Source organism: Ammospiza caudacuta, chromosome 3 (assembly GCF_027887145.1).
Source record: "Ammospiza caudacuta isolate bAmmCau1 chromosome 3, bAmmCau1.pri, whole genome shotgun sequence".
NCBI lineage: Eukaryota > Metazoa > Chordata > Aves > Passeriformes > Passerellidae > Ammospiza > Ammospiza caudacuta.
Window position 1 is genome coordinate 36,851,454 of NC_080595.1, and position 12,186 is coordinate 36,863,639.

Genomic DNA, 12,186 nt, shown 5'->3' on the forward strand with positions numbered 1-12,186 from the left:
GATAACAAGCAGGAAAAGAAAATGCAAAAAACACTATAAAATGACTGAATTTATAAAGAGAAATAAAACAGAACCCCAAACTACGTGAGATGATGTATTCAAAACCAAGATCAAACAGATAACTTGTTTTGTAATTAGCACTTATTAATTAACTTATTAGTTTTTAGGTAGAGTGTGAAAGAGAGAATCTGGCAAAATACCAGTCAAGGCTAATGACTCCACCAGCAGTTCAAATGTGTTACAATATGCAGATTGCAAAAGAATATAGGTAGAGTTTTGCTATTAAAACTATTGCAGAGCTTAGCTCCCTCAGTATTTCTAAGCAGCAATCAATCTCAGACACAGTCCTTACCTGTAAGAGCCTGCTGGTCTGATCTCGAAGGTGTCAGTGTGACAATCAGTGGCCAGCAGCAGCTTTTGCCTCTGCACAAAAATGCAGGGCTGAACTCAACCCTTTGCAGCTGAAGCTTCACCTGCCTGTGCATCTCAAGGTCTCTGGCTCCAAGCCACACTCACTAATTCACAAAATCTGTCTCATTAACTAAGGAGTTAATATCAGTGGGACAGCTGGGGCTATGTAAACCATACACCTTGCCTTGGAAAGGGGGCTGGAGAAATACTGGAGTTCATCCACTGGCACCTCAGCACCTGTCTCATGGATATTGCACTGCCAATTGTCTTATTGCAGGAACAACTGAACAAACCAGTACTGACACCTTGACCACATAATTATTCTCTTCTGCTGATTTACAAGTAAAAAGGTTCAGATTGTCACCTAACTTTGTACAAACTATTCATTCATTTGATGATGGAGAAATAAATGCTCCATGCTTTGCTCTTGTTTTAGAAAGAGGACCTGCTCATGCAAGCACTTACAGAGAAGTTTTGTTTTCAGCTGAGCTTTCCCAAAAACCTCTAAAGGGGGGCTCACAGGTAGGTTACTGCTGCCATTTCTCACCTGCCTCAGTGAGTCACCCTGCAACCCAAGCCCTGTGAAAGGCTCACCCATTCACTTGAATATTGCTATTCCAGTCAAAGCTAGTTGTGTTATATGGCTTACTGGGTCTTAGTCCCTTCAGTGGGACTACTGTCAGGAAGAAAATGTGAACTTCAAATTTATTTTTTATTGAATACACATATGATTTTCATGCAGAATCTGGCCATTGGGAGGATTCTCAAGGCAGAGAACCCAGCACCATTCCCAGTATCTGCTGCATGAGATGGGATGAAGACAGATACAATTGTGCAGGGTGACTTTTTGACATGCTTATTATAATAATAATTATTATTATAATTTTATATAATATAAACATGTTAGAGTGGGAAATCAAGTGAAGAACACTTGGTCTTGATAAGTAAAAATTTATCTGTTCCACAATACTTCCCTTAGACTGGATAACAACAGCAAAGGTCAAGAAAGCTGAGCAGGCTCTAGGAGAGCTGCATCACTACCAGTATGTGGGAAGATAGAAGCAGGGATGTTTTAATCAAAACAAAAAATAATTCTATCCCAAGACATATAAAATGGCAATTGCAAAATAAATCTCGCTGATATTTACTTATTCACACTTCTCTCTGGAGATCTGTGTGCATGACTATGAGCATACTCTCATGCCACTTCATGTGTTTGTCTAAAAAAAGAGATGTTATTTAACAATATGGTCTTTGGCAGAAGTTAGCCGTAAAGCCACACATTTTGCAAACCAAGTACCCATAGTAACTAACGGCACAATAACTGAGCTTAGATATTTTTGATTTCAAAATAATTCACAAATAAAAATGCTACATATTTAAATCAATAAACATCTGAACCTGTTCATTCCCTTCATTTCAACAAGCAAATAATTTTCAAGGAATCATTTACCCTCCAAGTGCAGCTTTTTTCTTTACTTTTGGAATCCCTGATAGCAGATTGAAAATCTGTCAAAATTAATTTAAAATCAGCTCAAACCTTTCATTCTTGCTGTTGCTATTTTTGACCTCCATGAGCCAACCATGAACTACATAGTAAAAATTCACACTCAAATATTAAATTGTGACAGTTCCTAAGTCTGCAGACATGTATGCTGACTTAAAAATTAAGGCTTTTAGCTTATTGTAGTTTATTACATTCCATTGCAAAGTAGATGCTAAATGTAAATCACAATCCCAAAGACAAGATGGAAGATGTTCTGCCCTAATACATTAGCAATTAATGGAATAATGAATCTCAGAAAATATTGCTTCTTTATTTTTTACCCCACATAGAAATTGTCACCCAGACCACCATGATGAGACTTTTTATTTTGAGAATAAATTTTTCTTTTTTTCTCCTGGTATCATCTCATTATAGGAATAACCATTTTTGTCATTTTTCTTGCCTCAAATTTGGGAAGTAAAATAACAGGGCATTTCATCAGTAGGGAGAAATGAAAAACGTAATGCTTTTGGATATCCTTTCCTCACTACAGCTTCTCATAAAGCTTCCTTCCTGCTTCTCACTTTGGCAATTCAGTTTTGTGACTACAGGTTGAAACCACATTTCAGAAGGCCTGAAATACTATTTTTTGTCTATATATGTATAGCTTTATATTTCTATTTGCTCAAGGACATCAAGCAACATGTAGACATTAATTAGTTAAGCATTACAACACCTCTGTGAAGAATGGAAATGCAGAACTGAATAATAAAGATGTTGAATGTAACACCAAGGACACAAAGCACCTCAGCAGCAGTTTGGCATACAAAGGAATTTTCTTGAAGTCGTTGAGTGTATCCAAAAGGTTTACAGTTAGAAAGAAAAAAACCCTTAATGTCATTTGTCGCAGACATTTCTCCACAGAAATCCTTTTCTTTCATATTTCTGTGTCTTCGGGAGCCAGAGGCCCCGAAGAGAAGGTAAACAATTATTATCAGCTGCTGTGGAATGCAATAGGATTCACCTTGATTGGCTCATTTTCTATGTTTATAATTAAGGGCCAATCATCAGTGCAAGCCAGGGGACTGAGTCCCTGGACACAACTTTGTTGTGGATTCTTTTCTATCTATTCTTAGCTTAGCTAGCAGCTCTGCAAACCTCTCTCTATATTCTTTTAGTATAATTATAATGTATTATATCATATATTAATAAATTCAGCCTTCTGATCAAGATACAAGATTCACCGTCTCTCTCTCACCAGCAGCGACCCACTCAGGCCGCTGTAATAGTCATTTGGAAAACAACAGAAGCATAAAATCTAGAAATGAAATAGGATTCCTGGTTTTACACTTCCCTGTGGCACCCTGTTGATGGTGCAGTGCTGTAGTACAGCTGCAGGCACAGCGCTGTTCATGTTATGCCAGTTAAGGGCCATGTATTATTTCATGTCTTCTGTCCTGGCTGCATGATGCTGTGAAATTGGACAGCAGCTCCAATGCACTGCTCTGGTACATTTTCAGCCTGCACTTGCCTTTCTCCACTGATTCAGATTACTGCACGACCATTACACAGCAAATTCATCAAACAGAAAACACAAAAGGGGGCAACACAAAGAGGAAGGGAAAAAAAAATCTCCTCAGCAGCCAAAACCCATAAAGCTGCAGAGTGCTTTTAAAACCTCAACTACAAGCCAGGAAGGGAGACCCCTGAATTACCTGGGACAAGAGCAGCCAAACAGCACAAGACAATGAGCTACTGCAGAGGGTCCAGAGGAGGCCACAAAGATGATGAGGAGCCTGGACCAGCTGAAGGAGCTGGGCCTGTTTAGTCTAGAGAAGAAATATCTGAGAGGGGATCTCATTAATGCATATAAATATCTCAAAGGAGGGCGCCAGGTGGATGGTGCCAGCCTCTGTCTTCAGTGGTGCTCAGTGAGAGGATGAAGAGCAATGTTAACTAAAAGACAAGAAGTTTCACCTCAACATGAGGAAGGACTTCTTTACACTGAGGGTGGCACATCACTGGAACAAGATGTTCAGGGAGGGCCTGGAATCTCCCACTCTGGAGACATTCAAAACTCACCCAGATGTGTTCCGGTACGACCTCCTCTAAGTGACACTGCCTTGGTTGGAGTGGATGACCTCCAGAGGTCCCTACTCTGTGAATCTGTGATATGCCAGAGCACAGAGAGGCTGCACAGCCCACCTGGCCCCCTTGCTGCATGGCCTTCACCATCCATGTACTGCAGCCTGCCTTGGTGGGGTGATGCTGCCTCTCAACACCCACAGCACAGACAGTGAGGGAGTGGCTGTTGTGGGGAAGGAACAGCTTTCCTGGGCCCCAGCAGGCAGGGGAGCAAGTGAGGGCTGCAATGTCTATGGCCTCAAATGTGTGTGACTGCTCCTGACTAGCAGGGCATCCAGAAAATACACCCAGCACTAAAGATGTCAGGCTCCAAATTCAACACTAAACCCAGCACAGCTGGTGTGCTTGCCTGTGTGCCCTGTTAGCATTCACACTTCCCAAATATTTCTGACTTGGGGTCTAAGAAGGTCTGAGTTGGCTCCTGTCCCCTAGTGAGCTGAGAAAGTCACTTGTGCCCCAGGGAGGCTCCCCAGAAGGGCCCTTGGTCACCAGGAAGCCCTGAGGCTGTCAGAGCACAAAGGTGACAGAGCTTCTTGTCACTGCCCAGCAGCCACCAGTGGGCTCTGCCCTGTCCCTGCCCTGAGCCCCCACGCTGACTGTGCACAGGGCCAATTTACACCGGTTGCTTTCCTCAGTGAACAAGGTCATGGCAAAATACTGCTTTGAAAAGATTACAGTACTTAACACATAACCACAACAGAAACATAATTATTTGCCTGACAGCAAATACTTTCTGTTCCTCCTCCCACCCTTCAAAAACTACAGAAAGCAGCTTTAGTGGAAAGCTAGTAAGTAAACAGATGCCTTTAAAACAGGTGTGACAAGAAAACCAGATTCTGGAAGAATTTAAATTATTTTCTTTCAATGAAAGATGAAAATGTGAAAAGATTTAAAAGGTTGTCTTGCCCCTTCCTCTTCTTTCATGAGGAAATAGCCCTCAGTAGCCAAACGTTTACTATACACAAGAAAAACAATTTGTCATCAATAGTGTATTTTCCAAAATTATACTCTTGTCTGTATATTGAAAGCATGTGCAGTTTCTGGCTCCAATACAAGTTATCTATAATGAATTTTAGGAAAGAAAAAAAGTGGGTTTTTTTTCCTGAGAGAAGCAAAACACATATAAATGGCACATATAAATGTGAGTAGGAAAATAATACATGTGGGAAATTATGTATCTAGAAAAACATTCACTGCTATTCATTTTCAGTGGACAAATACTATGAACTATTTTTCTTGGAGTCATTGAAAGTACACAATGAAATCTGTGCTATTTTCCACTTTGGGAGGAACAGGTTGGCATGAGTGGCAACTTGTTTCCTTCTATTTTCAAAGAAGGCCCCAACTAGAGAGTCTTAATTCAAATCCACATGGAACTTTTTAAAAACTGTGTGAAAAATTATGATTTAAGATCATACATCCAAGTTTACATCATATCTCAAAAAGAATTTAAACAAATTTCTGGTTCTCTGGAGCCTTCATAGATGCTTCTACAGGTATACATGCTGCATATAGCCTTCTGTGAATAATGCCTAAAGCACAAGGCTTCTTCAGGAAAAAAAAGCAAATCTGGTCACTCAAATCATAGTCTTTCTGGAAATACCAGTTTTCCCTTCTAGAGTAAGTCCATAAACCTCAATAACAACACCAAGTAACAGAAAAATGCAAACTATTAAATGATTCATGCTGCTTTCAAGAACTTTTCTTCAGTTTTCCTGCAAGACAGTTGAAAGCAACTCTGTAGATGGCATGAATACAGGAGTGCAAAAACATTTAGGTTAGCAGACCAGACAGTTTGTTCTCAAGCAAGTAAGATTTTAACCAAAGTGTAGTGGTGTTAGATAGGACAAGGTACCTGAGCTATGTTTTACCCAGACAATATCTCTTCTGGAGGTTATAATCAAAAGCAGCTGGGGCTCAGCCAAGTGAGAGGAGAAGATCCCTCACAGGAAGAATAAGGATAATTTGTAAACTAGATTTAACTGATGGTCTGTCAGTAAATGTCATCTTGCAAAATCTTGAGTGTTTTATTGAAATGCCAATCTTGTACAATTCAAGCACATTTAACTTAAGCAATAACCTTTATGAGATTTGGGGAGTTTTCTCAATTATTTTCCTGGCATTTCCTATTTGTAAGACTTTTTTTTAATGAAGTCTCATTCTAAATTGGCATGAGTCAGGCACTTGGAGCTCAGCCAGCCACAGCACTCTAAAACACACCCAACAACAAAAATACAGACATTATTCTAAAATTACAATAAATTTTTCTAACAGCAATGCTAAACAGTCTGCACATCCTACTATTGAGCTATTTGATTTCTCAAATCAAGAAACAACTAGAAGATGCCTGTGCTAATGTGACCATTCTCATAACAATTAGGACCATCCAACTTCTGAGACGCAATAGGTGCTTTTAATACTGGACCAGTTCCTCATCTGTGCATATCAGCATGATTCAAGCAGATTTTACATGGTACTGATATAATTTATAGTGATGAATGATCCATCAGACAGTGACAAAAATGTAATATAATTAGGGAGGAAGTTGGTTGCTTTCTTTGTAATGTTAAATATTCTCCCTAGGCCAAACTAATTTACTGAATTCTTTTTGTCTGAGATTCACTCTCATTTCTTTTTAACACGTATGTCTGTTATGGTTAGAATGAATTAAACATTATCACAAGAAAGAAAATGGCAATAAGTACATTAATTGTACTGACAGCAGTTTCATTGATAGCACTCTTTTTTACTGTACAGCAGTATATTTGACAAAATGTGGATTGTCTGCTCTGAGAACATGAAAATATAAAACCAACCAACTCTTATGTGGAAAAATCAGCAAATTGATCAAATAAAAATGTAGAAGTTTTATCACAGAAGTCCTTGACCTCCAAGACAGCTTTTCAAGTCAGTTAACTTCCCTTCTTGAAGTAGAACAATTTTCTTATGCTTATCTCAGACTGTGTGGGTGGATGAATGAAATCAAGCATCTGTGAATCTCTCACAAAGATACCAAGTCTCTGTTCTCAGGCTCTAACAGCATTTCTTGGTTTTTTAAACCAACATGCCTGATGAATGATACAATTTTCACCATCATTCTATATATTCAAAAGAATGTGCATAATTATTTTCTAAATATATGCCTGATACAATCCCTCTCTAGGTTTTTAAGCTGTCTAGCTTGAAGCCTGCTTTGGCAGCACTCGTAGCAGGATCTGAGCAACTTTCTGACTATCAGTCTGCACTCTGTACTCTGGAAGCCTGTCTTGTCCCAAAAGCTCCCCCAACAGCACATATCTGTTTATTGTGTCATTCTGAAAATCTCCTTCTTCTGAAGATAATTGTGGCTATGAAGAACTTCACTGACAGCCACAAAAACACTGTGCTTGTGCCAGTACTATGTAAGACTAGACTGAATAAAGGAATCCCAAGTGATCATTCTGTTTCATGCCTTGTCCTTCGTTCAAAAATGTGCCAAAATTATATCTAGATAGAGGTGTTTAGTAGGGAATGGCAACACTTAATAGACTTCCAAGAAAAGTCCACGTTAGTTACTGAATATGAAGATGTCAACATCTAACACTATTTACTTCAGTAAACCCCAAACTCAAAGGCAGTAGAGAGGACACAGAGGCCACACTGTACCCAAGGACAGAGTGTTCATTTCTCATGCCAGAGCAACCATTTTGCCTGGTGGGCTGCCATGCACCTGCACTGAAACAGAATCTAAAACCAGCAGCAGCCTGCAGTGCTGCACACACATCCCTGAACAAAATTCATTTTCTGAAACATCCAACTTATCCTTGTATTGACTCTGTCAGATAAATAAGCTTTAGATAGCTTGTGAGCAATTTCAGACTTCCTAGTGAAAAAAAAATCTAAGTATTTAAAATTGTAAGGTACAGTCAGACAGTCAGGCACTGCACAGTGACTTAAATTAGCATTAAATTAGAGTTTACTTGTCATGAAAGTCGGGCTTGCAACAATCTGTTGCTGCATCTCAGCTCAAGGACTGTAACTTCTAGACATGCCAACTTAATAATTTACAACTATCTTCTCACAATTCTAATTTACATGACATTGCTTCAGCAAATAGATTAGGCAGGTTGCAAATGACCTGCAGGGATATCATTGTATTAGTTAAAATTGTAACAATGCAAATTAGGACAGTCCCCTGGCTATACACTCAGTCAAAAATCATTATTCTAGTGGTGCCCAATGTAGAATACATAACACACTAATAGGATTTTCAGAAACTGTGGCACATCAGTAAAAATATAGCAGCTACTGCCTTCCTGGATTTTTTATTTCCAGTGCCACATAAAAAGGTAAACCAAAATGTAGCAAGTATAGGAAGACAGTGATAAAGACAGTGAATGAGAAAAAAAGGGTATTATTTGCCTGCGATGCTCATCAATTCCTGTAGAAAAATAACTGAGAACATAAGCACAAATTTTCCAGCCTTTGACTTGCAACATACTTCCTCTGTGGGTTTGGTCAAATCACTTATCCTCTGTGTGATCCAGAGCTCTGTATTAAATAGAATTTTTTTTATCCAACTCTACAGTTCTGTATCCCAGTTTTCTTTGTTTTCTCCCTGTCCTGTGAGGCTTACAATACCATTTCATAAGAATATGATGCAACAACAACAAAAAGCTCAGGCCCTTTGTTCTTGTTTCCCACAACTTGCCCTAATGTCACACCCTGTTTTTTAAGTGAATAAGCCCAGAGTCAAGCTACAGCCAAACCCCTTGGAATGTAAAATCTGTTCATGTGACATAAACCCAAACAAGCTAAACACTACTGTTTCAAACATATCTGAACTGTTAACCAGAATTCACTGACTTTGATTAGACTCATATCATCTGTCTCATATGCTTGACAGACAGATGCCAATTTCTCAAAAACTGTTGTATAAGCATGTGCTTCTACAGGAAAAAGATATCCAGAGGTCTTGATTCAACTATTTTGGATAATTCCAGCTTCTGCTTTTTTTGTTTGTAAAAAACATGACCTGTAATGTCGCTTTACCAACTGTGATTTCCAATTTTTCCAGGAAAGAAAAAAGCAAGTTTTTTTAGATGTAGCTTCACAAGGCAGCAGCATCTTGTGTGACAGATAAAATTACTACAGTTAAGCTTACTATAAATGAAGTACTTCTCAGTGAATGATTGTTTTAATTTAATTATACTTTCATCCAAGAGGAAAAGAGAAAGTATAACAAATACTAAGTGGTTAAAGAAACTCTTGGTTCATGGGAAGAAAAGTTTTCTTGAAAGAGGCCCTGAATACTTGTTGTAATTTTACTTGCTCAAAACCAACTGAATTGAGGAATTACCTTGCCCTTAATAACATCACAGAAATGTAATCATGAAACTTTGTCATTGCTGAGCAAACACATCTAAATTTTTCTTTTTACTGCAGGTGGTAATGAGTGGGTAAGAAGCCATGAATATTCTTTCAAGGAATTGCTTATTCATGTGTCTCAAACATCCCACTTATGGAGATGAAAATTCTCTCTTTAAAGACCATTTTGTCCTTGTTCTTTAAGGCCACCAGAAGAAGTTAGGAAGAAGACAGCAACATCTGCTATCATAGAAAGATGCCCAGTACTGACATGACTAACGTCATTCTGTCTTTAGCATCTGTCCTGCAACACTCCAACCCATCATGTGCTGGTATTAGAAGGGCAAACATTATACACAGGCTGAAAGGAGTCACCAAAAAATGTCACTTTGCTCATCAGCACAGGATGAGGTAGAACCTCTTGGCTGTCTGGCAAACTGTGATGCAGAAAAACAACACCAATTCCCCAATTTCAGCATTACAAGAGTGGAGAAACAGATTCCCCATGTCCAGCATGTTAGCACAAGTTATAAGCCACAAGCATCTGACACAGACCTCATGACACTCAGTGGAAAAACCCTCACTGACTTCAAAGTGTTTTGACCCAGTGTTTTACTACACAAACCTGAGAACTAGAATATATTTTCACAATATTATTTTGACGGTCCTTTGGCATAATAACATCTGCCCTATTTTCTCTTCCATTCCTAAGGAATTTTACTCCAACTTTTATTTATAATTATTATATTTAAGTAGCAACCACTTTTGTGGAAAAAAAAAAAGAGATTATAATTGGTGCAATATTTGCTCTGGTACTAAAAAGCTGATACTGCTGATAGAAAATTAATATATACACCAAAACTGGGAACAAAGAATTCTGGGTTAAAATCATCTTCACAAGTACTCTAGGACAGTATTAAAATTTCCTGCAGAACTAAGCAAAAAAAAAAGTATTCTATTGTCTGCATACTCATTATTGCCATCCTTATTGTAGACCGTTTTCGGCTAGTCCAGTAAGGCATTCAAAAGCATTTTCCCAAAAATCAGTAGTAGGATGATCACAAGTGTTTCCAAGATAACTGTCTATGCTTTGATATGAATGATATGCAGCTACATAGGCACCAACAGTGCCTAATTTTTCATAATCAAAAATCAGGACTAGTCACAGCCAACCCTTCTGATCCCTGAGGACCAGCTGGAATGCAAATCTCTGTATTTGTCATGCAACAGGCCCACCTCTGCCATCACTCCCTACTCACCACAGTATCAGCTACTGAAAAGAGCATAACCACACATCCTGCCTTTGCTCTCCACTAAAGTTTCAAGCTGAGTGTCAGAGGGTGCTACCTGTTCAGCATCACAGGAAAACACTAGTTTTAGAAATGTCCATGACTGATGAAGTTCACACTTATCTGTCTATATTACAGTATTAATTCCAGGTTTTAAACATCTTTTAATTGACAGGACATGACAAGATAGTCACCAAGGAAAGACAAGAAAACTCAATCAATAAAGAAAAGTTTAACATTTGCAAACTGGAGATGAAATTATGCTCATCTTCTGAATGATGCTGCAAAGTTTTCTTAGTCTTACACTATTTACTTGCCATCTGAGTTTTAAGTGATCAGCTGCTGTGCTAGATCTTCCCAGCCTCATCCCCATCCTAGGAATAACCCTTCCAGCTGGTGGACTGCCTTTCACCAGCCACCTCAGCTGGGTGGCAGTGGCACAAAATGCCCTTGCTATTCCTGTTCTTACTCAGATCAGACATTTCCTTTTGTAAAGAACAGATACACAAAGACTAAACTGCATTTTTTGGTGGCATGGATACAGTGAGAGATATAATGTGAGGGACAGGCATTCAGTTGAGGCATCACCTTGACAGGAAATTCTAAGTGCTGCAGCCAGTTAAAATGAAGAATATACTTATTTATTGAATGATTATTAAATCAGTCTATCTGACAAAAGCACCTGTTCTGGGAAAAAAAAAACTGTCTATGTCTCATTCAACTCTGTTAGAAGAATAAAGGATGAGAACTGCATGATACCACGTGCAAATATATATCCTAAAGCATTAGGCACTGACATTTAACTCCATGGTGCTTTTCCTGGTGTTCTGGTTTCCTGAAAGTGTTCCCTAGTTTAAGGGCACAGTTTAAGGACACAGAACTGCCAATTGGCCATATCCTTGCTGAGGAATCAGGTCAGAGGGACCAGAGCCCACAGAACCTGATGCTCCATTAACCCATGCAGTAACCACTGTGCTGTGTGTTCACCCACCCAGTACTCACTCCCCACCAGTGCCTCAGCAGCATGAGGAAGAGAAGAGGACGACAAAAAGCAAGAAAATGTTTGTTTAGATAGACACTTTAATAACCAATCCTCACCCCTACCCCGCTCCAGGGGTTTATTTTGTTGATAAAGATGTTATACAGCATGGAATATCCCTTTGGTGATTTGGGTCAGATGTCCCAGTTGCGCTCCCGACTCCCCAGTCTAGTCAGTAGGAGAGGGCAGAGTGTGAGAAAGAGATAGCCTTGGGGCTGTTCCAGTGCTGTTTAGCAACACCCAAAACATGGGTGTGTTTCCTACACTATTTTAGTCACAATTCCAAGACACAGTGCTATTAGGGCTGCTATGAAGAAAGTGAGCTCCACCTTGGTCAAACCAAGTACAGTCCAGTATATCTGTAACTATTCTGCATGTTGACAAACTAAAAAGAGTCACTGTCCTCTATGTTCCCTAGTGCTCACTGCTCTTGCCCAGTTACATTTACTCAGCTGAAATGTATCATAGCT

At 39.1% G+C, this 12,186-nt stretch overlaps 1 protein-coding gene across 6 annotated transcripts in view; it reads right to left on the reverse strand.

Annotated features, from left to right (window-relative positions):
- The window catches only part of SMYD3 (SET and MYND domain containing 3), a 379,837-nt gene that overhangs the window by 91,077 nt on the left and 276,574 nt on the right, over positions 1-12,186 (reverse strand). The window contains exon 1 of one of the 6 annotated variants that reach the window (XM_058800813.1): positions 353-474. The exons of 4 other annotated variants lie outside the window; for them this stretch is intronic. The gene's annotated coding sequence lies outside the window, so the exon portion shown is untranslated. Of the gene's footprint in view, positions 1-352; positions 475-12,186 lie in introns of those variants that run through there. One more of the 6 variants, XM_058800816.1, reaches the window with a different exon arrangement.